Source organism: Rhineura floridana, chromosome 16 (assembly GCF_030035675.1).
Source record: "Rhineura floridana isolate rRhiFlo1 chromosome 16, rRhiFlo1.hap2, whole genome shotgun sequence".
NCBI classification, from domain to species: Eukaryota; Metazoa; Chordata; class Lepidosauria; order Squamata; family Rhineuridae; genus Rhineura; species Rhineura floridana.
The window spans coordinates 832,628-854,235 of record NC_084495.1 but is presented as its reverse complement, the minus strand read 5'-3'; the positions used below and the strand labels follow the sequence as shown (position 1 = coordinate 854,235).

At 45.5% G+C, this 21,608-nt stretch overlaps 1 long non-coding RNA gene across 4 annotated transcripts in view; it reads right to left on the bottom strand.

The window, feature by feature from the left end:
* LOC133371271 (uncharacterized) overlaps positions 1–11,098 on the bottom strand; it is a 53,252-nt gene extending 42,154 nt beyond the window's left edge. For 2 of the 4 annotated variants that reach the window (XR_009759291.1, XR_009759292.1), the window contains exon 1: positions 16–2,825. This is a non-coding gene — a long non-coding RNA (uncharacterized LOC133371271). Of the gene's footprint in view, positions 1–15; positions 2,826–2,950; positions 3,771–4,012; positions 4,210–10,973 lie in introns of those variants that run through there. The other 2 variants (XR_009759294.1, XR_009759293.1) reach the window with 2 other exon arrangements.
* Between the last annotated feature and the right edge of the window lie 10,510 nt (positions 11,099–21,608).

Sequence of the window (21,608 nt, the reverse complement as noted above, 5' to 3'; positions counted from 1 at the left end):
TATCTTTATTTTTACCTTCTGTTGATGTTTATTTTTATTCTTTTCTTTCGGCAAGCATTTGTCTTGCTGAACACATCATTTGTCTGCAGTAGACCATCATTTGAAGATGCTTTTAAACTGCTCTGTCTGTTTCCGGTTGTGTGCTGTTGATTTATTCATTATGGACGGCTTAGTTTTTAATTGCTGTAAACCAGAGAGATGCAAATGCCTTGGAAGGGAGGAGTAAAAGTTTTCTAAACAAACAAGCAAACAAAGAGATGGTTACTGCAAAGGAGGCTTGTTAAAACATCACCAAAATATAGCTGGGCATGAATATTGCACCTGACCGTTTCAAGTCTTCCATATTCCATTTCATGAACTAGAGTTGTGTTCTTAATCCTGCGTCCCTGGACAGTGAGAAGTTCTGGTTCTAGAGAGATTGCTTTCCTTTGGATGACAGAACATGTTAGAGACATATGCCTGCGGTAGGCTCTCTCATGCAAAGGAAAGTAGCGCATCCGTTGTCATGCTTTATTTACAAATACAGCACTTGGAGACAGATGCAAGCAAACAGCACGGCTACCACCTTGCATCAGGTCCCCCAATGTAACCACGAGATGGATCAACGTCAGCCTTGATGCAACTCAACCCTCTCTCCCTGGGTTTCTATTTATTTATTTAAACTGCAGCTGGCTCCCACTTACTTCTTGACTTCTCTCTCCAAATGCTGCAGAGAAGCTGCAAGATACCTAAAGACCATATCGTCTCATTAGTTTCCATTACTGAATCATCAACTGATCATTTCTTGTGCTACTTTTGCTTGTATGGGAAATTTGTTCCATGTGAAGGAGCCATGCAGCATGTCAAACTGCAGGTGGCGACAATGTATTGGAATGGAAAAATGCTCCCGCACATGAAAAACAAACGCACGCATTTAAGAGAGGGAGTTTCCAACAAGGCCCTTCCCTTGGTGTGCTAGTTAATATTATTGTGCAGGGAGGTTTATATATATCTCATACAGTAGAGCAAATAAATACGTGATCATCTCCTGCGGTCTGAAATTGTACAGCTTCGCAGGAGTGGCACTGTTGGTTGTGCTCTGCCAGAGGAATTGTGCGTGGAAGCTGACAGGGTTGTTGTCAGGTGGGGATGGTCCCAGTTCTGCTTCCAGAGCCAGCTCCCTCTGGATCTCTTGATCTGGTGACATTTCATGCTTCCGAAGACCACCATGACTGTGGGGTGTTGTTGAGGGGCTTCTGTTTGGGTAAAAGTTTAATTTCTGATGGTTGGGTTTTTGTTTTGCTGTTATTGGGATTATGCTTTTGTATTTTATTGTTGGATTTTATCAGAAATTGTAAGGATGTATCATTTTATTGTATGTTTTAATGATGTTTTTGTTAACTTATTTACCATTTGAATTTATTTCTTACAGCGAGTTGTGTAATTTTTTTTCTGTTCATGTTGTGAGCTGCCTTGTGCATAAACTGTTATGGAAAGGCGGCATACAAATAAACTATTGTTATTATTATTATTATTATTCCAAGATGTCCCCTCCTCCTCTCTCAGACACATGAGCTGGAGAAATCCTCCCCTCAGCCTCTCTTTGCACGGCAGCCAATGAACTGGAAGCATCACGTCTACTGCAAGAGAGAAAGAAGTCTGGGCAAGTTCTAGCCTACAGATACAAACATTAATTTGTATTAATGTAAGGGCTGACAGACAAATGCTCAGAGCAAAATTGGAACCCAGTGATGCAAATCTAAGTGCATGAGTTTAGTGTGCAATACGTAGAGAACAGTTCCTTGTTCCAGCTCTATTTAAAATGTACTAGATAACACACTCTGCTAGGTCTAGAACATACATTGCCTCTCCCCAGGAAACTGCTCCTCTCAGTTCATCCCAGGTCTCCTTTGATCATGCCCAAACAATTCCACCGTTTCACACCCACCCGCAGTATTGAAGAAGTGATTTTTGCCAAAGCAGCCGCAGGGAGGGGCAAGGGGGAAAAACCTCTCTCCACCTGCTGCAGACCCAGCCCTGATTGCCTCCCCACCAGTAGTATAGTAAAGCCCTTAACGGCATCGGACCGCAATACCTGGCGGAACGCCTCTCCCGCTATGTACCTACCCGGTCGCTGCGCTCAACGTCGAAGGCCCTTCTCCGTGTCCCAACGCATAGGGAGGCACGGAGAACGATAACTAGAACTAGGGCCTTCTCAGTGGTGGCCCCCGAACTATGGAACGCCCTCCCTGATGAGATACGCCTGGCGCCTTCTTTGTTATCTTTTCGGCGCCAGGTAAAGACCTACCTCTTCACCCAGGCATTTTAAAAAAATTTAAATTTGAATTGAAAATTGAAAATTTTTAATTATGTTTTACTGTGTATTGTATTTACATCCACTTTTATTTTAACCTGTTTTATTATGCTGTACACCGCCCTGGGAGCTTATTGCTATAGGGCGGTCTAAAAATGTAATAAAATAAATAAATAAATAAAATAGTGGCAATTCAGACGTGCACAGCCCCTTCATGTTAGTTACAGCAACGCCCCCCCCCAATTTTTTGCTGTTGGGTTGAGAATGAGATCCTTGTTAATGTCTTCTCCCACAAGGACAGATGTCCCTAGGAACCAATAAGTGTGAAAGGGGAGTGTTAGCTGCCAAGAAGAGTCTTCTCAATGACTTACCTCCTTTCACTGTGATTGGCTCCAATCAGCAGGAAAAGGCAAGGAAGCATGCTATAAGACTCTTCACAGTGGCTAACACACTCCCCTTTCATGCTGATTGGCTCATAGGATGCTGAAAAGTCAGGGACTCTTGCTCCCAGAAAAGTGAAGGGTCCAAGCCCCCCCCCAGACACCCTAGATGACTACACCCCTGCCCCCACCCTCCCCCAGCACCAGGCCCTTGCAACTAGACATGCATGATATGAAATCACAAAGCCGGGTATAACTTTTTTAAAAAAGTAAATACATATCTATCAACACGGCTTGCAGTTGGGTCCTCTATTCTCCAACTATGTCCTGTCGAGTTGCGCCACACAAGGACGACGTCGGCCTTGCCAAATGAAGGCCCCAGCTCGGATGCCTCTGGCCCTCCTTGCCAGCGGGCGGGTGGAGGGCCCTCTTCAGCCCCGAAGCCCGGCTGGGCATCCCCCGCCCACCGAAGGACAGGCGCACTCACGCCGCGTGGGGGAGCCCCGCGCTCCCATCTGCCGTGGGGACAGCCCGGCTCTCTCCAGCCCTGCACTTCCTCGCCGGCCCGCCCTGATGCCTCCGCGCGCTCCTGCCCTCCCCGCAGAAGGCATCCCGCGGCAGCTGGAAGAGGCGTCAGTGGCGGGGCCGCTCGCCCTCCCAGCCGAGCAACGCGCCGGCGGCAGATACAGCCACGCCGCGGGCGGCGCTTCCACGCTCGGTGGCCCCGTCCGCTTCCCTTCCCTTGGCCGGCCCCCAAAGGCCCCCCGCAGCAAGGGACGCCGCCACGTTGGGGAGGAAGCGGGAACCGTCCGCCGCGCCCTTCTGCCGTCGCGGAGCTCTCCGCCTGCCCCGAGGAGCAATGGGGCCGGCAGGGCCGGGACATCCTCCAGGGCGGCACCTCTCCCTACCCTTCCGCGAGGCGGCCCCGAAGCGCGGCCCGCCGGGGCGACAGCGGCAGGCAGTTGCGCCGCGGGGAGGGGGAAGGGCGGGAGAGGCGCACTTTGGGGCAGCCCCCCCCATTTCAGGGGCGCGTCACGACGGGCCGGCAGAGAAAGCGCGGGAAAGGGCGTGGCCTCGGCCTGGAGCCCCCCCCCCCGTGAGGAGGGAAGGGAGGCTCCCGGGCCCGGCGCCCACTCCACACAGCCGGAGCAAGGGGAGGGGGTGTGCTCAGGCGCTGGGTTGCCCTTTTGTTTGGATGAAAGGAAAGCAGAAAACGAAGGAAAGGCAATGTCAGAAGAAAGGAAATGAAAATATTAAAGATACCAAAAAATAAAGAAAAACGTCTGGCTCCTAGCAACAACAATAACTCGCCATCCGTTTACCTTACGGCTACACTAACCATCACTGCAAGCATCTGGAGCGGAGCCGATGCGGAGCCCTCCATGCAGAATCGACGTCTGTAGGAAACATGTTCAGATGTCATCAGGGCACCGATGCCTTTCCAGGCTCAAAGTATAAGTCTCTTATCCACCGTAAGGGCTCACAAAATGCCCTTTTGTTGTCCTGCTGTAAATCCCCATACTACAGGAATGTGATCTAAAAGTGCACAAACATCTGCAAACATCAAGGACTTCGCCAGTACAAAATTAATATGGATACCAATTTCAGAGCAGAAAGAACATGTCACTAGACAAGCCCACATCATAAGCCTCAACGAGGCATTCTCGGCATTACACCCACAACATCTGTCTGGACTGATCAGTGCCTTCCTCTGCAAATGTCCTGCTGTTCAATATACTTATTTTTTGTTGAATCAATCTCAGCTGCAGATCCAAGGAAACATTCCATATAGATTCTAAAGCAACTTTCCATTTATAAACAACTGTTACGGGTTTCACTTCCTGTAAAAATCTAGTAATTACCTCCAGTAATTTAGGAGATGTCAAAGCACTCAGCGCAGATGGGCCTTAAACAGATACTAGCAAATGTTGCAATTGAAGATGTTGCCATTCCACAGTCATTGGAAACTGATGTTTAAGTTGTAAACTAGGAAATGACAAAAATTCTCCATCGGAGCCTATCAGCTGATCTAATGTATATATCCCACATTCAACCCATTTCTTCCACAAAAATGCTCAGGCCCTCGGCTGCCATTTAAACCCCCTACAATGACCCAGACCTGTCTTTGCACGGAGGCAGTGTGGGAAATTAAGATGGCAGCCCTGATGCTCTCGACTCTCACGGAAGCTCACCAGAGCCCACTGATGGGGGAGGGGTTCCACCAGAGAGCAGTATGCTTTCAAGCCTGAATTCTGTTCGTTCCTTATAACACAGAATTTTCATGTGGAAAGAAAAAAATGCAGATTGATGTGCAATAAGACAGAACAAATTTAAAAATGTACACATGCAAAAAACCACAAAATACACAGAAGAAGTCACTACCCAAATTTGCAAAGGAAAATGAAAAGCACTGTGCCAAGCAGCTGAAATGAAAACTAGCAACACAATGAAAACTAGCAAAATGACTCTGAATCACAGAATAGATAAATATATTGAGAGGCCCAAAACGTGGGACCTGAACCAACATGTGACAATACAAAATGCCACAGGGAATACAGTAACATGAAAAAATACACAAAGATGACAGGCAATGGAAAACAACACAATAATACAAATATGACAGTTATTCTGGATTGTTAAACTGTTTCAATGCTTCTTCACACATTCATAATATTCAAATTTCATAAGAACATAAGAAGAGCCTGCTGGAAAAGGCCAGTGGCCCATCTAGTCCAGCATCCTGTTCTCACAGTGGCCAACCAGGTGCCTGGGGGAACCCCGCAAGCAGGACCCGAGTGCAAGGACACTCTCCCCTCCTGAGGCTTCCGGCAACTGGTTTTCAGAAGCATGCTGCCTCTGACTAGGGTGGCAGAGCACAGCCATCACGGCTAGTAGCCATTGATAGCCCTGTCCTCCATGAATTTGTCTAATCTTCTTTTAAAGCCATCCAAGCTGGTGGCCATTACTGCATCTTGTGGGAGCAAATTCCATAGTTTAACTATGCGCTGAGTAAAGAAGTACTTCCTTTTGTCTGTCCTGAATCTTCCAACATTCAGCTTCTTTGAATGTCCACGAGTTCTAGTATTATGAGAGAGGGAGAAGAACTTTTCTCTATCCACTTTCTCAATGCCATGCATAATTTTATACACTTCTATCATGTCTCCTCTGACCCGCCTTTTCTCTAAACTAAAAAGCCCCAAATGCTGCAACCTTTCCTCGTAAGGGAGTCGCTCCATCCCCTTGATCATTCTGGTTGCCCTCTTCTGAACCTTTTCCAACTCTATAATATCCTTTTTGAGATGAGGCGACCAGAACTGTACACAGTATTCCAAATGCGGCCGCACCATAGATTTATACAACGGCATTATGATATCGGCTGTTTTATTTTCAATACCTTTCCTAATTATCGCTAGCATGGAATTTGCCTTTTTCACAGCTGCCGCACACTGGGTCGACATTTTCATCGTGCTGTCCCCTACAACCCCGAGGTCTCTCTCCTGGTCAGTCACCACCAGTTCAGACCCCATGAGCGTATATGTGAAATTCAGATTTTTTGCTGCAATATGCATAATTTTACATTTGTTTATATTGAATTGCATTTGCCATTTTTCCGCCCATTCACTCAGTTTGGAGAGGTCTTTTTGGAGCTTTTCGCAATCCCTTTTTGTTTTAACAACCCTGAACAATTTAGTGCCGTCAGCAAACTTGGCCACTTCACTGCTCACTCCTAATTCTAGGTCATTAATGAACAAGTTGAAAAGTACAGGTCCCAATACCGAACCTTGAGGGACTCCACTTTCTACAGCCCTCCATTGGGAGAACTGTCCGTTTATTCCTACTCTCTGCTTCTTAACCAATTCCTTATCCACAAGAGGACCTCTCCTCTTATTCCATGACTGCTAAGCTTCCTCAGAAGTCTTTGGTGAGGTACCTTGTCAAAAGCTTTTTGAAAGTCTAAGTACACTATGTCCACTGGATCACCTCTATCTATATGCTTGTTGACACTCAAAGAATTCTAATAGGTTACTGAGACAGGACTTTCCCTTGCAGAAGCCATGCTGGCTCTGCTTCAGCAAGGCTTGTTCTTCTATGTGCTTAGTTAATCTAGCTTTAATAATACTTTCTACCAGTTTTCCAGGGACAGAAGTTAAGCTAACTGGCCTGTAATTTCCGGGATCCCCTCTGGATCCCTTTTTGAAGATTGGCGTTACATTTGCCACTTTCCAGTCCTCAGGCACGGAGGAGGACCCGAGGGACAAGTTACATATTTTAGTTAGCAGATCAGCAATTTCACATCTGAGTTCTTTGACAACTCTCGGGTGGATGCCATCCGGGCCCGGTGATTTGTCAGTTTTTATATTGTCTATTAAGCCTAGAACTTCCTCTCTTGTTGCCACTATTTGTCTCAGTTCCTCAGAATCCCTTCCTGCAAATGTTGGTTCAGGTTCAAGGATCTGCCCTATATCTTCCACTGTGAAGACAGATGCAAAAAATTCATTTAGCTTCTCTGCAATCTCCTTATCGTTCTTTAGTACACCTTTGACTCCCTTATCATCCAAGGGTCCAATCGCCTCCCTAGATGGTCTCCTGCTTTGAATGTATTTATAGAATTTTTTGTTGTTGGTTTTTATGTTCTTAGCAATGTGCTCCTCAAATTCTTTTTTAGCATCCCTTATTGTCTTCTTGCATTTCTTTTGCCAGAGTTTGTGTTCCTTTTTATTTTCTTCATTTGGACAAGACTTCCATTTTCTGAAGGAAGACTTTTTGCCTCTAAGAGCTTCCTTGACTTTGCTCATTAACCATGCTGGCATCTTCTTGGCCCTGGTGGTACCTTTTCTGATCTGCGGTATGCACTCCAGTTGAGCTTCTAATATAGTGTTTTTAAACAGCTTCCAAGCATTTTCGAGTGATGTGACCCTCTGGACTTTGTTTTTCAGCTTTCTTTTTACCAATCCTCTCATTTTTGTGAAGTTTCCTCTTTTGAAGTCAAATGTGACCGTGTTGGATTTTCTTGGCAATTGGCCATTTACATGTATGTTTAATTTAATAGCACTGTGGTCACTGCTCCCAATCGGTTCAACAACACTTACATCTTGCACCAGGTCCCGGTCCCCACTGAGGATTAAGTCCAGGGTTGCCGTCCCTCTGGTCGGTTCCATGACCAACTGGTCTAGGGAATAGTCATTTAGAATATCTAGAAACTTTGCTTCTTTGTCATGAGTGGAACACATATGCGGCCAGTCTATGTCTGGGTAGTTGAAGTCACCCATTACTACCACATTTCCTAGTTTGGATGCTTCCTCAATTTCATATCTCATCTCAAGGTCTCCCTGAGCATTTTGATCAGGGGGACGATAGATCGTTCCCAGTATTAAATCCCTCCTGGGGCATGGTATCACCACCCACAATGATTCTGTGGAGGAGTCCGCCTCTTTGGGGGTTTTGAGCTTGCTGGATTCAATGCCTTCTTTCACATATAGAGCGACTCCGCCACCAATACATCCTTCCGATATAGTTTATATCCAGGGATAACCGTATCCCACTGGTTTTCTCCATTCCACCAGGTCTCCGTTATGCTCACTATATCAATGCTCTTCTCTAAGACCAAGCACTCCAGTTCTCCCATCTTGGTTTGGAGGCTCCTAGCATTAGCGTACAGGCACTTGTAAGCAGTGTCTCTCTTCAAGTGTCTTTGGCACTTGTGGTTTGGCCTGTGGTAATTTTGCTCTTCTGAATTTATATCCTGTGCCCCTGCTCTCACAATGCCTACTTCTAGGCCTACCCCTTTTAAAATTTCATCATTTCTTTCGTTTTTATCCCAGGGGGGAGGTTTATTCCGAACCGGACCTTCCTCAGCTCCTGTTGGGTTTCCCCCCTCAGTCAGTTTAAAAGCTGCTCTGCTACCTTTTTAATTTTAAGTGCCAGCAGTCTGGTTCCATTCTGGTTCAAGTGGAGCCCGTCCCTTTTGTACAGGCCCGGCTTGTCCCAAAATGTTCCCCAGTGCCTAACAAATCCAAACCCTTCCACCCGACACCATCGTCTCATCCACGCATTGAGACTGCAAAGCTGGGCCTGTCTGGCTGGTCCTGCGCGTGGAACCGGTAACATTTCAGAGAAAGCCACCTTGGAGGTCCTGGCTTTCAGCATCCTACCTAGCAACCTAAATTTTGCTTCCAGGACCTCACGGCTGCATTTCCCCATGTCGTTGGTGCCAACGTGCACCACGACCACTGACTCCTCCCCAGCACTGTCTACCAAACTATCTAAATGACGGGCGATATCCGCAACCTTCGCACCAGGCAGGCAAAACACCTTGCGGTCTACACGCCCATCACACACCCCACTGTCTATGTTCCTAATGATCGAATCACCCACTACAAGGATCCCTCCACCCCCTGGAGATATATCCTCGTTACGAGAGGATAGCTGCTCATCCCCCAAGGAATGGGTCCCTTCTAAGGGATTGTTTCCCTCTTCCTCAGCTGGATCCTCTCCTTTCCGAGACTATCATTCTCCATGATAGCAGGAGAGCTATCATCGTTGGAGTGGGACACAGCTATAACATCCTGAAGGCCTCCTCCACACACCTCTCTGCCTGTCTCCGCTTTTCCAGGTCCGCTACCTTGGCCTCAAGGAAATGAAGTCATTCCCGGAGAGCCAGGAGCTCATTGCACCGAGAGCACACCCACGACTTCTGTCCAACAGGCAGATAGTCGTACATGCTGCAGGCGGTGCAAAACACTGGAAAGCCCCCACACCCCTGTTGGCTTCTTACCTGCATAGTTTTGTTTAAGGTTTATTACGTCAATGGGTTGGAGACTGCGGTTTAGTTGAGGTTAGGGAACAGACGGGCAGAGTGGGGGGCCCTGCCGTCCTCGTTCTGCTGCCGAACTCGCTCTGCTGCTTAACTGGCCTTGACGCTTTGTCAGCTGGGGCTCCCTCTAGCTCGTGGAGCAGGCTCCCTCGCTAGGGTGCTCTGACTTTATATGTGTGGCTGGTTCCTCCCAGCTACTGCTGCCAGCCAATGATGTGTTACTTGAGGCTGATGGCTCAACTATCAGCTGGGGCTTAACTCTTTAGGATTATCTCAGGGTTCCTTCCTTTGAAGGCAGGAAGGCAGGCTTCCTTCCTGAGCGAGGGGCGGGGCTGTTTAAGCTTTTGGCTGCTTTTAATCTAAGCAAGGGGCTGCGACTTCCAGGCAAGTCTTTTTTGTTTGTTGTTTTCCCACCTAGAACAGCCTGACCTTTCTTTAACCTAGGGAAACAGAGCTTGTGGTTGTGTTTCAGGAAGGCTAAAGCTGCCCTTTTTAGCAAGGATTGAGCTGACTCTCTCCCTGTATGTATCGGTGGAGCTTCCTTTTCCCCCTTCTCTCCAACTGGAATTTAGCCTTGTTTACAGTGTCCCCTGAAGCTTTCCTGCTAGGGTGGTGTTGAACACTAGCTTTCTATAGGCTTCCTTCTCCTAGGATCTGTCTCCTAAGATATAGGTTCTTTCAGGATTTGGCTCCTAGCTCAGGATGACCTTACGCTGCCCTTATTGCTTATTGCTCTGAGCTGTTTTAATTCAATTAAATAATGGAATAAATGGGAGCTACTTACCCTCTTTTCGCTCTGCTGCTTAACTCGCCTTGATGCTTCGTCAGCTGGGGCTCCCTCTAGCTCGTGGAGCAGGCTCCCTCGTTAGGGTGCTCTGACTTTATATGTGTAGCTGGTTCCTCCCAGCTACTGCTGCCAGCCAATGATGTGTTACTTGAGGCTGATGGCTCAACTATCAGCTGGGGCTTAACTCTTTAGGATTATCTCAGGCTTCCTTCCTTTGAAGGCAGGAAGGCAGGCTTCCTTCCTGAGCAAGGGGCGGGGCTGTTTAAGCTTTTGGCTGCTTTTAATCTAAGCAAGGGGCTGGGACTTCCAGGCAAGTCTTTTTTGTTTGTTGTTTTCCCACCTAGAACAGCCTGACCTTTCTTTAACCTAGGGAAACCGAGCTTGTGGTTGTGTTTCAGGAAGGCTTTTTAGCAAGGACTGAGCTGACTCTCTCCCTATATGTATCGGTGGAGTTTCCTTTTCCCCCTTCTCTCCGACTGGAATTTAGCCTTGTTTACAGTGTCCCCTGAAGCTTTCCTGCAAGGGTGGTGTTGAAAACTAGCTTTCTATAAGCTTCCTTCTCCTAGGATCTGTCTCCTAAGATATAGATTCTTTCAGGATTTGGCTCCTAGCTCAGGGTGACCTTACGCTGCCCTTATTACTTATTGCTCTGAGCTGTTTTACTTCAATTAAATAATGGAATAAATGGGAGCTACTTACCCTCTTTTCGCTCTGCTGCTTAAGTTGCCTTGACGCTTTGTCAGCTGGGGCCTTGATACTTCGTCAGCTGGGGCTCCCTCTAGCTCGTGGAGCAGGCTTCTAGCAGCCAGCCTTGAGTCTCCCACAAATATCTGTTAAAAATGTGAGAAATTTTACCCACATATAAGTATATGAACAGTAAAGGTATTCAAACAGCAACATATTCAAAGTGAAAGTATATAAATACTTCCACTGAAGAGAATGCAATGTATATAAGTTGCCAATACTGTAACTCAATCACTGTCTTCTTGTGGAGGCAATTTGCCCTACAATTACATAAATAATTAAATATAAAGAAGCCAATCAATAAAACAACTAATTGTATGTGTGATAAAACATCTAACCATTTACATACCTCATGGAGAAAATAACCACTTCTAATCGGGAGAGAAGCAAACCCTGCTCTGAACCAAGCTGAGATCTCGGCTGTAATTATGGTATAATCAAGGTCAGCTACTGGCAACAGTGAAAGAGAGCAGGTAAATACTACTGGTGTAGATGATTATAACAGGAACCCAAATGAATGTATGCGAGGAAAAACAAGCCACATTACACTGGTCCAACTGCAGTGTTGAACCATGATAAGAACATGAGACACTGCAATAACTTGAAAAATGCAATTTGCCCAAAAGAATTATTTTAACAATACAATATGAGAATTTAAAAATATTTTAACAATATACATATAGTATGAAAATTTAAAGGACGAAATACTGGCAAGTACACAATTTACAGAAGCACAGACAAATCCAAGCAATCATTGAGACTCCCAGGAAATAGGAATTTGTATATCCAGAAGGCCTCTCGTTTAAGTAAGATGTCTGTGAGTGAAACCCTTTTATAGAGAGAAGGTTGCACCCGTTCCAAAGCCAAAAATCTTAACTCTTTAGGTGAATGTTGATATTGATGGAAATGCATAGTAAGCGGAGCTTCCAAAAAGTTGGGTTTTAGGCCTCGTTTTGGCACAGAAACAGCCTTGGTTGCCCTGCATGATGACCTTTGTCAGGAGAGAGACAGGGTGTGTGACTCTGTTGATTCTCCTTGATCTCTCAGCGGCTTTCGATACCATCGACCATGGTATTCTTCTGGGAAGACTGGCTGAGTTGGGAGTGGGAGGTACTGCATTGCAGTGGTTCCGCTCCTACTTGGCAGGTCAGCTCCAGAAGGTGGTGCTTGGGGAACATTGCTCGGCACCCTGGATTCTCCAGTATGGGGTTCCACAGGGGTCAGTTCTGTCCCCCATGCTGTTCAACATCTACATGAAACCATTGGGTGCGGTCATCCGGAGCTTTGGCGTGCGTTGCCATCAGTACGCTGATGACACACAACTCTATTTCTCCTTTTCATCTTCTTCAGGTGAGACTGTCAATGTGCTGAACCGGTGCCTGACTGTGACAATGGACTGGATGAGGGCTAATAAACTGAGGCTCAATCCAGACAAGACAGATGCTGCTAGTGGGTGGTTCTTCTGACCAGATGGTGGATGTCCAACCTGTCCTGGATGGGGTTGCACTCCCCCTGAGGGAGCAGGTTTGTAGCTTGGGGGTTCTCCTAGAACCATCTGTGTCACTTGAGGCTCAAGTAGCCTCGGTGGCACGGAGTGCCTTCTACCAACTTTGGTTGGTGGCCCAGCTGCACCCCTATCTGGACAGGGATAACCTGGCTTCAGTTGTCCATGCTCTGGTAACCTCCAAGTTAAATTACTGCAATGTGCTCTACGTGGGGCTGCCTTTGAAGATGGTTCGGAAACTGCAGGTTGTGCAAAATGCAGCGGCCAGATTGGTAACAGGGACCAGACAGTTCAAAAATATAAAAATGATTCTAGCCCACTTGCATTGGCTGCCTGTATGTTTCCGAGCTCGATTCAAGGTGCTGGTTCTAACCTATAAAGCCTTACACGGCTTGGGACCACAATACCTGATGGAACACCTCTCCCGACATGAACCCACCCATACACTACGCTCAACATCCAAGGCCCTCCTCCGGGTGCCAACTCCGAGGGAAGCTGGGAGTCTGGCAACAAGAGAGAGGGCCTTCTCAGTGGTGGCCCCCAAATTATGGAATGATCTTTTTGACGAGGTGCGCCTGTCGCCATCACTGTTATCTTTTTGGTGCCAGGTCAAGACTTTCCTCTTCTCCCAGGCATTTTAGCATGTGTTTCTAAATTGTTTTAAATTTTTAAAATTGTGTTTTAAATTTTTTTTAAAAGATGTGTTTTAAATTTGTATATTTGTTTTTAATGTTTTTAGTTACTGTAAACCACCCAGAGAGCTTCAGCTATGGGGCGGTATACAAATATAATAAATAAATAAATAAATAAACAAACAACAGATTTAAGAATGTACACATGCAAAAAACGACATAGAGAAAATGGACTCAGAAGCAAATCTGATTGAATCCAAGGGGCTATTTCCTAGTGCACCCGTCACCAGCCAGATGCCTTCCAGATGTTTTGGATCTCCCAGCATCATGCAGCCATGCTAGCTGGGGCTGATGGGAGCTATGGTCCAAAACAGTCCTGGAGGGTGCCAGGTTGGCAAAAGCTGCAATAGTGCATTGGATTGCACTGCTGGCCTGCCAATGCTAAAGTGAAGAGGACTTCCATTCAAATATTACAAGCTGCTCCTATACAAAGAGCACCAAAACTTTTAATTATGTTTTACTACTTTTTATGGACTTTGTTTTAATAGTGGGAAGCAATATATAAATGTAATAAACCCAACCTTGAAAATGGATAGCCCATTTCTCCCACTTCCCGCTCTTTCACACACATCTGCACCTCCCATCCACCAACGCTTGCTTTCCATTCAGCTTTCTATCCCCCTCCCCCCTTCACACATGTTCCCCAGTCAGGATTGGGCAAGGACAGAGGGATCTTTTTCATTGGTGATCACTCGTGGCCAAGTAAGGTTGTCTTCCAAGATAAGATCTCTAACAGTGGGTCCGTAAGTGACTGTGGAGGCCAATTCTGGATCCGCACAGCCTCCCACAGTGAGGACATAGGTTTCCAGATGGAAGATGGTCGCGATGAGGATTTGTTTGACGTGCCTTCTGCTTAGCTCATTTGTCCCGTTTGCCCTGTACTCGTGCTTCTTCAAAGTCCATAGAACCTTTGATAATAGCCAACCTCCATTTGGGACGCTCATGGGCCAAGGCTTCCCAGTTCTCGATGTTCATGTTATATTTTTTTAGATTCGCTTTAAGAACATCTTTAAACCTCTTTTGCTGTCCACCGATATTCCATTTTCCATCCTTAAGTTGGGAGTAAAGTAGCTGCTTTGGAAGACGGTGATCAGGCATTCGAACAACATGGCCAGTCCAGCAAAGTTGATGTTGAAGGGTCATTGTTTCAATGCTGGTAGTCTTTGCTTTTTCCAAAAACACTAACATTAGTCTGTCTGTCTTCCCAAGTAATTTGCAGAATTTTCCGGAGACAGCATTGGTGGAATCTTTCAAGAAGCTGGGAGTGGCGTTTATAGATGGTCCATGTTTCACAGGCGTACAGTAAGGTCGGTAGTACAATGGCTTTGTAAATAAGCATTTTGGTCTCCCTGCAAATATCCCGATCCTCGAACACTCTATGCTTCATTAGGGAGAATGCGGCACTCACAGAACTCAGACCATGTTGAATTTCAGCATCGATGTCAGCTTTTACAGAGAGATGGCTGCCAAGATAGGGGAAGTGATCAACGTTCTCCAGTGTCACACCATTAAGCTGCATTGATGGTGCTACAGAGGGACTAGTTCACACCTTTTGATTAAACATATTGGTTTGTTTGATATTCAGTGAGAGCCCAAGCTTTCCATATGCTTCTGCAAAGACATTTAGGGTAGTTTGAAGATCTTTCTCTGAATGTGCGGAGACCACATTATCATCGGCATATTGAAGTTCTACGGCAGAGGTTGACATTACCTTACTTTTTGCTTTCAGCCTACTGAGATTAAAAAGCTTTCCCTCTGTTCGATATATGATTTCCACACCAGTAGGAAGTTGCCCCTCAGTAAGGTGTAGAATCATAGCAATGAAGATAGCAAATAAGGTAGGAGCAATGATGCATCCCTGTTTTACCCCTGATCCAACTCTGAATGGATCACTCTGAAAGCCATTGTTATCCAAAACTGTTGCTGTCACGTTGTCATGAAGGAGTCACAAAATATTCACAAATTTATCAGCGCATCCAGTTTTCAGAAGGATGGTCCAGAGAGCGGTTCGATTCACAGTATCAAAGCCTTTGTCAGATCAATAAATGCCATATATAAAGGTCGATTCTGCTCCTGGCATTTTTCTTGAAGCTGTTGTGCAGTGAAGATCATGTCCACTGTCCCCCTGGAAGGCCAGAAACTATTTTGAGATTCTGGGAGAACATCCTCTGAGATCGGTAAGAGGCGATTTGAAAGGATCCTTGCAAGGATTTTACCTGCGGTAGCAAAAGCAGAGATACCTCGATAGTTCCCACAATCTGTTCTATCACCCTTCTTAAAAAGGGTGATAATTATGGCATCCCTAAAGTCTTCCGGGATCTCCTCTCTCATCTAGATTTTTTCGATGAGCTTATGAAGTTGTTTTGTGTAAATTCAGGCCCACTTTCTTTAAAGATTTCAGCAGGAATCCCATCAGGTCCACTAGCATTGTTATTCTTCATTTGATTGATGGCTCTACTGACTTCATCTAAATTAGGGGATACTGCAAGTTCGTCTCTAGTTTGTTGTTGTGGAATTTGCGAGAAGACCTCACCAGCCACAACAGAGTAACGATTAAGGAGGTCATGGTAATGCTCTTTCCAGCGCTGTGCAATAGACTCTTTATCCTTAAGAAATTTGGTACCATCCATTGAACGTAAGGGATTTATACCATGATTTGTCGGTCCATAGATGGCCTTTGTGGTATTAAAAAAGCCCACGCATTGTGAGCATCTGCAAAGTGCTGGATTTCTTGAGCTTTCTTTATCCACCAGGCGTTCTTAAGTTCTCTAGTTCTTCTTTGGACCTCAGCCTTTGCACTGGCATAGATTTTTTTCTTAGCAGCACAGTTAATGCCTTTCTGCCATGTCTGGAAGGCTTTCCTTTTCTTGTCGATGATATGTTCAATCTCACTCTTATTCTCATCAAACCAGTCCTGATGTTTCTTAGTTTGGTATCCAATAGTTTGTTCACATGCTGCAATAGAATCATAGAATCATAGGGTTGGAAGGGGCCTTGTAGGCCATCGAGTTCAACCCCCTGCTCACAGCAGGAAATCCACAGCTAGAGCATCTCCCGCAGATAGCTGTCCAGCCTCTGCTTGAAGACATCCAGCGAAGGGGATCCCACCACCTCCCTAGGCAGTCGGTTCCATTGCCGAACTACCCTTACTGTCAAGAAGTTCCTTCTAATGTCCAATCTGAATCTGCGCTCCTGCAACTTAAAACCATTAGACCTAGTCCTACCCTCTGGGGCAGCAGAGAACAAATCTGTACCCTCCTCTATGTGACAGCCCTTCAGATACTTAAAGAGTGCAATCATGTCACCCCTCAGCCTTCTCTTCACCAGACTGAACATGCCAAGTTCCTTCAACCTTTCCTCATAAGACTTGTTCTCCATACTGGCTATCATCCTCGTCGCCCTCTTCTGAACCCGCTCTAACTTGTCTATATCTTTCTTAAAATGAGGCGCCCAGAACTGAACACAGTATTCCAGATGAGGCCTGACTAATGCAGAATATAGTGGGACTATTACTTCCCTCGACCTAGAAACTATAGCTCTGTTTATGTAGCCCAAAACCGCGTTTGCCTTTTTTGCCGCAGCATCACACTGCTGGGTCATGTTCAACTTGCGATCCACTACAATTCCAAGGTCCTTCTCACACGCACTACTGCTAAGCCGGGTATTTCCCATCCTGTACCCGTGCATTTTGTTTTTGTGGCCTAAATGCAGAATCTTGCATTTGTCTTTATTGAATTTCATTTTATTAATTTCAGCCCAATTTTCTAGTCTATCTCGGTCCCTTTGGATTTTATTCCTGTCTTCCATTGTGTTAGCTATCCCTCCCAGTTTTGTATCATCCGCAAACTTCATAAGGCTTCCCTCCACCCCATCATCTAAGTCATTATAAAAATGTTGAAGAGTATCGGCCCCAGGACAGAACCCTGTGGCACTCCACTCGAAACCTCCTTCCAGTCCGAAGCAGAGCCACCGACGACCACTCTTTGAGTACGGTTTTCCAACCAGTTGTGAATCCACCTGACAGTATTTCCATCTAGTCCGCATTTGACCAGTTTGCTAATCAAAAGGTCGTGGGGGACTTTGTCAAACGCTTTGCTGAAATCCAGATAGATGACATCTACAGCATTTCCACCATCTACTAAGCTAGTGACCCGATCAAAAAAAGAGATGAGATTAGTTTGACAGGACTTTTTCTTGACAAACCCATGCTGACTCCTACTAATCACAGCATTGTCATCTAGATAGTTGCCAATGGACTCTTTTATTATCCGTTCTAATATCTTTCCCGGTATTGAAGTCAGACTGACCGGCCTGTAATTCCCCGGATCTTCTTTTTTACCCTTTTTAAAGAGCGGGACGACGTTTGCCCATCTCCAATCCTCCGGCACCTCTCCCGTTCTCCAGGATTTCTCAAAGATGATGGCAAGAGGTTCCGAGAGTACATCTGCAAGTTCCTTCAATACTCTGGGATGCAGTTCATCAGGCCCTGGAGATTTGAACTCATTTAGGTTAACTAGGTATTTCCTGACTATCTCCTTATCAATCTTGAACTGCAATCCCGACCCCTTACTGAGATTGCTACCGATGCAAGGTTGCACACTGTTCCCTTTTGGGGAGAAAACGGAGGCAAAATAGGCGTTGAGCAGTTCTGCCTTTTCCTTGTTATCTGTCAACATTTTGCCATCCTCATTGAGCAGCAGTCCCACCATTTCCTTGGTCTTTCTCTTGCTTCAAACATATCTGAAAATCCCCTTTTTGTTGTTCCTCGCTTCCCTCACCAGCCTCAGCTCATTCTGGGTTTTAGCTTTCCTTACGCTATTCCTGCAAGCCCGAGCCGCTCGTTGGTACTCTTCCTTGGTGATGCGTCCTTCCTTCCATTCTTTATACATGCTCTTTTTTATTTTTACCTCCTCCACCAGTCTTCCGTGTAGCCACATTGGCTTTTTCCAATGTCTTCCGTTTTTCTTCCTCTTTGGAATTGTTTGCGATTGCGCTTTTTGTAATATGTTCTTCATGAACTCCCATGCGTCTTGGGCTCCCTTTTTCTTTAGTTTATCTAGCCACGGGATCCTACCCATCATTTCCCTGAGCTTGCTAAAATTGACTTTCCTGAAATCCAAGGTCCATATTTGACTATATTCTTCTTTGGCTTTTCCCAGAATCACGAATTCCAGCATTACATGGTCACTTTCCCCCAAGGTACCAACCGCTTTAATTCCCGTGACCAATTCGTCCCTGTTAGTTAAGATCAGGTCCAGGATTACCGATCCCCTTGTTCCTTCTTCTACTTTTTGAAAGAGGAAATTATCAGCAAGGCCCATCAGGAATTTGTTGGAGGCGTTGTGCTTCGCAGAGTCTGTCTCCCAGCAGATATCCGGGTAGTTGAAGTCCCCCATCACTACTACTTCTTGCCTCCTTGAGATTTCAGAGATTTGTTTGAGAAAGACCTCGTCTACCACCTCTTCTTGGCCAGGGGGTCTGTAGTAGACACCTACTACCATGTCGGTTTTATTTGTTTCTCCATTTATTTTTACCCAAATGGTCTCTATCGGACCACTTTGTTCGCTCTCTTGGATTTCCATAGAGGTGTATTTGTCTTTGACGTATAACGCTACTCCCCCTCCTTTTCTGTTGCTTCTATTCTTTCTGTAGAGTTTATATCCTTGAATGGCTATTGTTATGAGCATGGGGGGGAGCTGGAATGGATGATTTCTGTGGGTCACCTTTCCAGCCTCTGATTTGGAATCCTATGCCTGGGAGGCTGGCTCTGCTAGCCAGATGAATCTCCTTTGTTAATCAAATAGAGTGGCCAGGTAGTTAATGGGCCTGTTTAATTGCCCTGGCAACTGGTGAAAGGGCTAGGAAGATCCTTTTGTCATTTTAAACTCTACTGGAGGAGAGTCTCTCCCCCCCACTCCTGGGCGGGCAGAAGTGTGTTTGTAGTTGGTAGTGTGTGTTCGGGACAGAACTAGGGCTGCAGGCATGCGGAGAGGCTGGCTCCCTGCATCGTGGCGATAGGATGCCCCTGCACCTAGATGGAAAAGCTGGATATTAGACTGCTGATGCCTTGAACCCCTCCATCCTAAGCTCAGGTTGGAATGTGTGTAAATAAATAAACCATATTTCATAAAGACACCGCAGTCTCCGCTGACCTTCTTCCCAAAGGAAACCAAACCCTGGATGGGCACAGGGACCCCCTGAAATCTCACTGCTCGGAGATTGGGGGAGGCGCACAACACTATATTCCAATCATGGGAGTCATCCCACCAAGTTTCTGTTATCCCTATGAAGTCATATTTGCCTTGATGCACTAAGACTTCAAGCTCCTCTTGCTTGTTTCCCAAGCTCCGTGCGTTGGTATATAGACACCAGAAGTCTCTTTTGTCCTGATTGGGTTCCTCCATTAATATACCGTGAGCTTTGCCATGCATCCCTTTCTCTCTCCCAGTGTCTCCTGTACCCTTCAAATCCTTGCGTTTACAACCCGCTGTCTTTGGATCGGTCTTTAAGCTATCATCTCCATCCCCCAGAGGCTTTAGTTTAAAGCCCTCTTGATGAGTTTTGCCATACTTCTGCCAAAGAGATTCTTCCCAGTCCTTGTGAGGTGAATCCCATCTCTTGCCAACAGTCCCCCCTCCAAGAAGCTTAGACCATGGTCCCAGAATCCAAACCTCTCCCGTCAACACCATCTGCGTAACCAGCTGTCCTTCAACAAAGGGGAAAGGTATGGGGAGCTGCCACCATTGCCGACTTCACAGCCCCCCATGTCTGCTGCCTGAAATTGCCTCCTCACTCTACCCAATTAATGGCAGGGGCATCAGAAGGGCTATGGGGGGCCCATCTAGTCCAGCATTCTGTTATCTCAGTGGCCAGCCAGATGCCCCAATGCGAAGCCCACAAGCAAGGCCGGAGTGCCACAGCAGCACTCCCCCCACTTGTGCTGCCACGCAACTGGCATTCAGAAGCATGCTGCCTCCATGAATGCACTTCCACACAGAAGCCACCCAAGCTGGTGGCCGCCACTGTTATCTTGTGGGAGTGAATTCCACAACTATGCAACTATGTGGAGAACAGGGTTACCAGGTGTCTGGTTTTTGGCTGGAGTTTCTGGCTTTTCAGGGTCCCCTCTGGGTCTCCAGGTAACTCACCTTAATCTCCAGACTCTCAGCTTCAATTTAAAAAAAATTAAGTTTCTAGGTTGCCAATAAATGAAGCCAGGGTTGTGATTTGTTGACCCAGGCAGAGCCTACTTAATTGCAACATCAGGAAATGGTGGCTTTGAGATCTTCAGTTTCAGTAAGAATATGGCTTAAAGTTTTTTTTTCTCTTGTGTGCAAGAGTCAGACCCTGGGCTGTTGGAGAGGGCAGTGCTTTGAAAACCTTGGCAATATGAAAGTATTTAATCCAATACTTGCTTTTCTGGGAGTAAAGCAATGCTAATCCCATGTACCCCATTGAATTCATTAGGACTTACTTTTGAGTAGACATGGTTAGGATTGTGCTGTAAATTAATGGGACATTTGAGTAAATATAGCAAAGAATTGTATTTGTGTTGTAAATCTTTCCCTCTCCCTCCAATCCTATTTTTAAAGCAATTAGGCAGGGTTCACCTAGATATCACATTTTTTATTATGTAGGAAACTAATACTGATTTTTTAAAAAATGTTCTACAATGACCAACTGGTTTGACAATAAACTATTGTATGGGGTGTATTTTTACGTGTGTATGTGTGTATGGAGTCTTTCCAACAACCCTGTGAGGTAGGGTTGGTGATTGGAAACCAAGGCAGCTCACAATAAGAAATAAATCCCTTTAAAAACCAGTAACCATAAAACAAGTATAAACAGTTGCAAAACAGCTTGAAGTGGCATGATTCTGAATTTTTGGGTTGGGTGAATGAAGTTTATTTATTTATTTTTATTTATTGTTTGATTTATATCCCTCCCTTCCTCTCAGTAGGAGCCCCGGGCAGCAAAGAAAAGCACTAAAAACACTTTAAAAATCATAAAAACAGACTTTAAAATATATTTAAACAAAACTTCTTTAAAAACATGTCTTAAAACTTTAAACACTTTTTTTAAAAAAAAGAAAGAAAAGGTTTAAAAACATTAAAAAGCAATTCCAACACAGACATAGACTGGGATAAGGTCTCAACTTAAAAGGCTTGTTAAAAGAACAAGTTCCTTATCACTTGAGGCTGCAGTTTTCCCTGGTTGAATAAGCCCCATTGAATACATTGTGACTTGCTTCTGACTAAACAATCATAGGATTGCACTATAAATATCTCTACAGGTTGTGTAAATAATAAACATATTTGATGCTAGTCCATGTCATCAGTACTGAGCTATGTGGTACCAAATTGGCCTGAGTCCGTATAAGGCAGATTCCTTTGT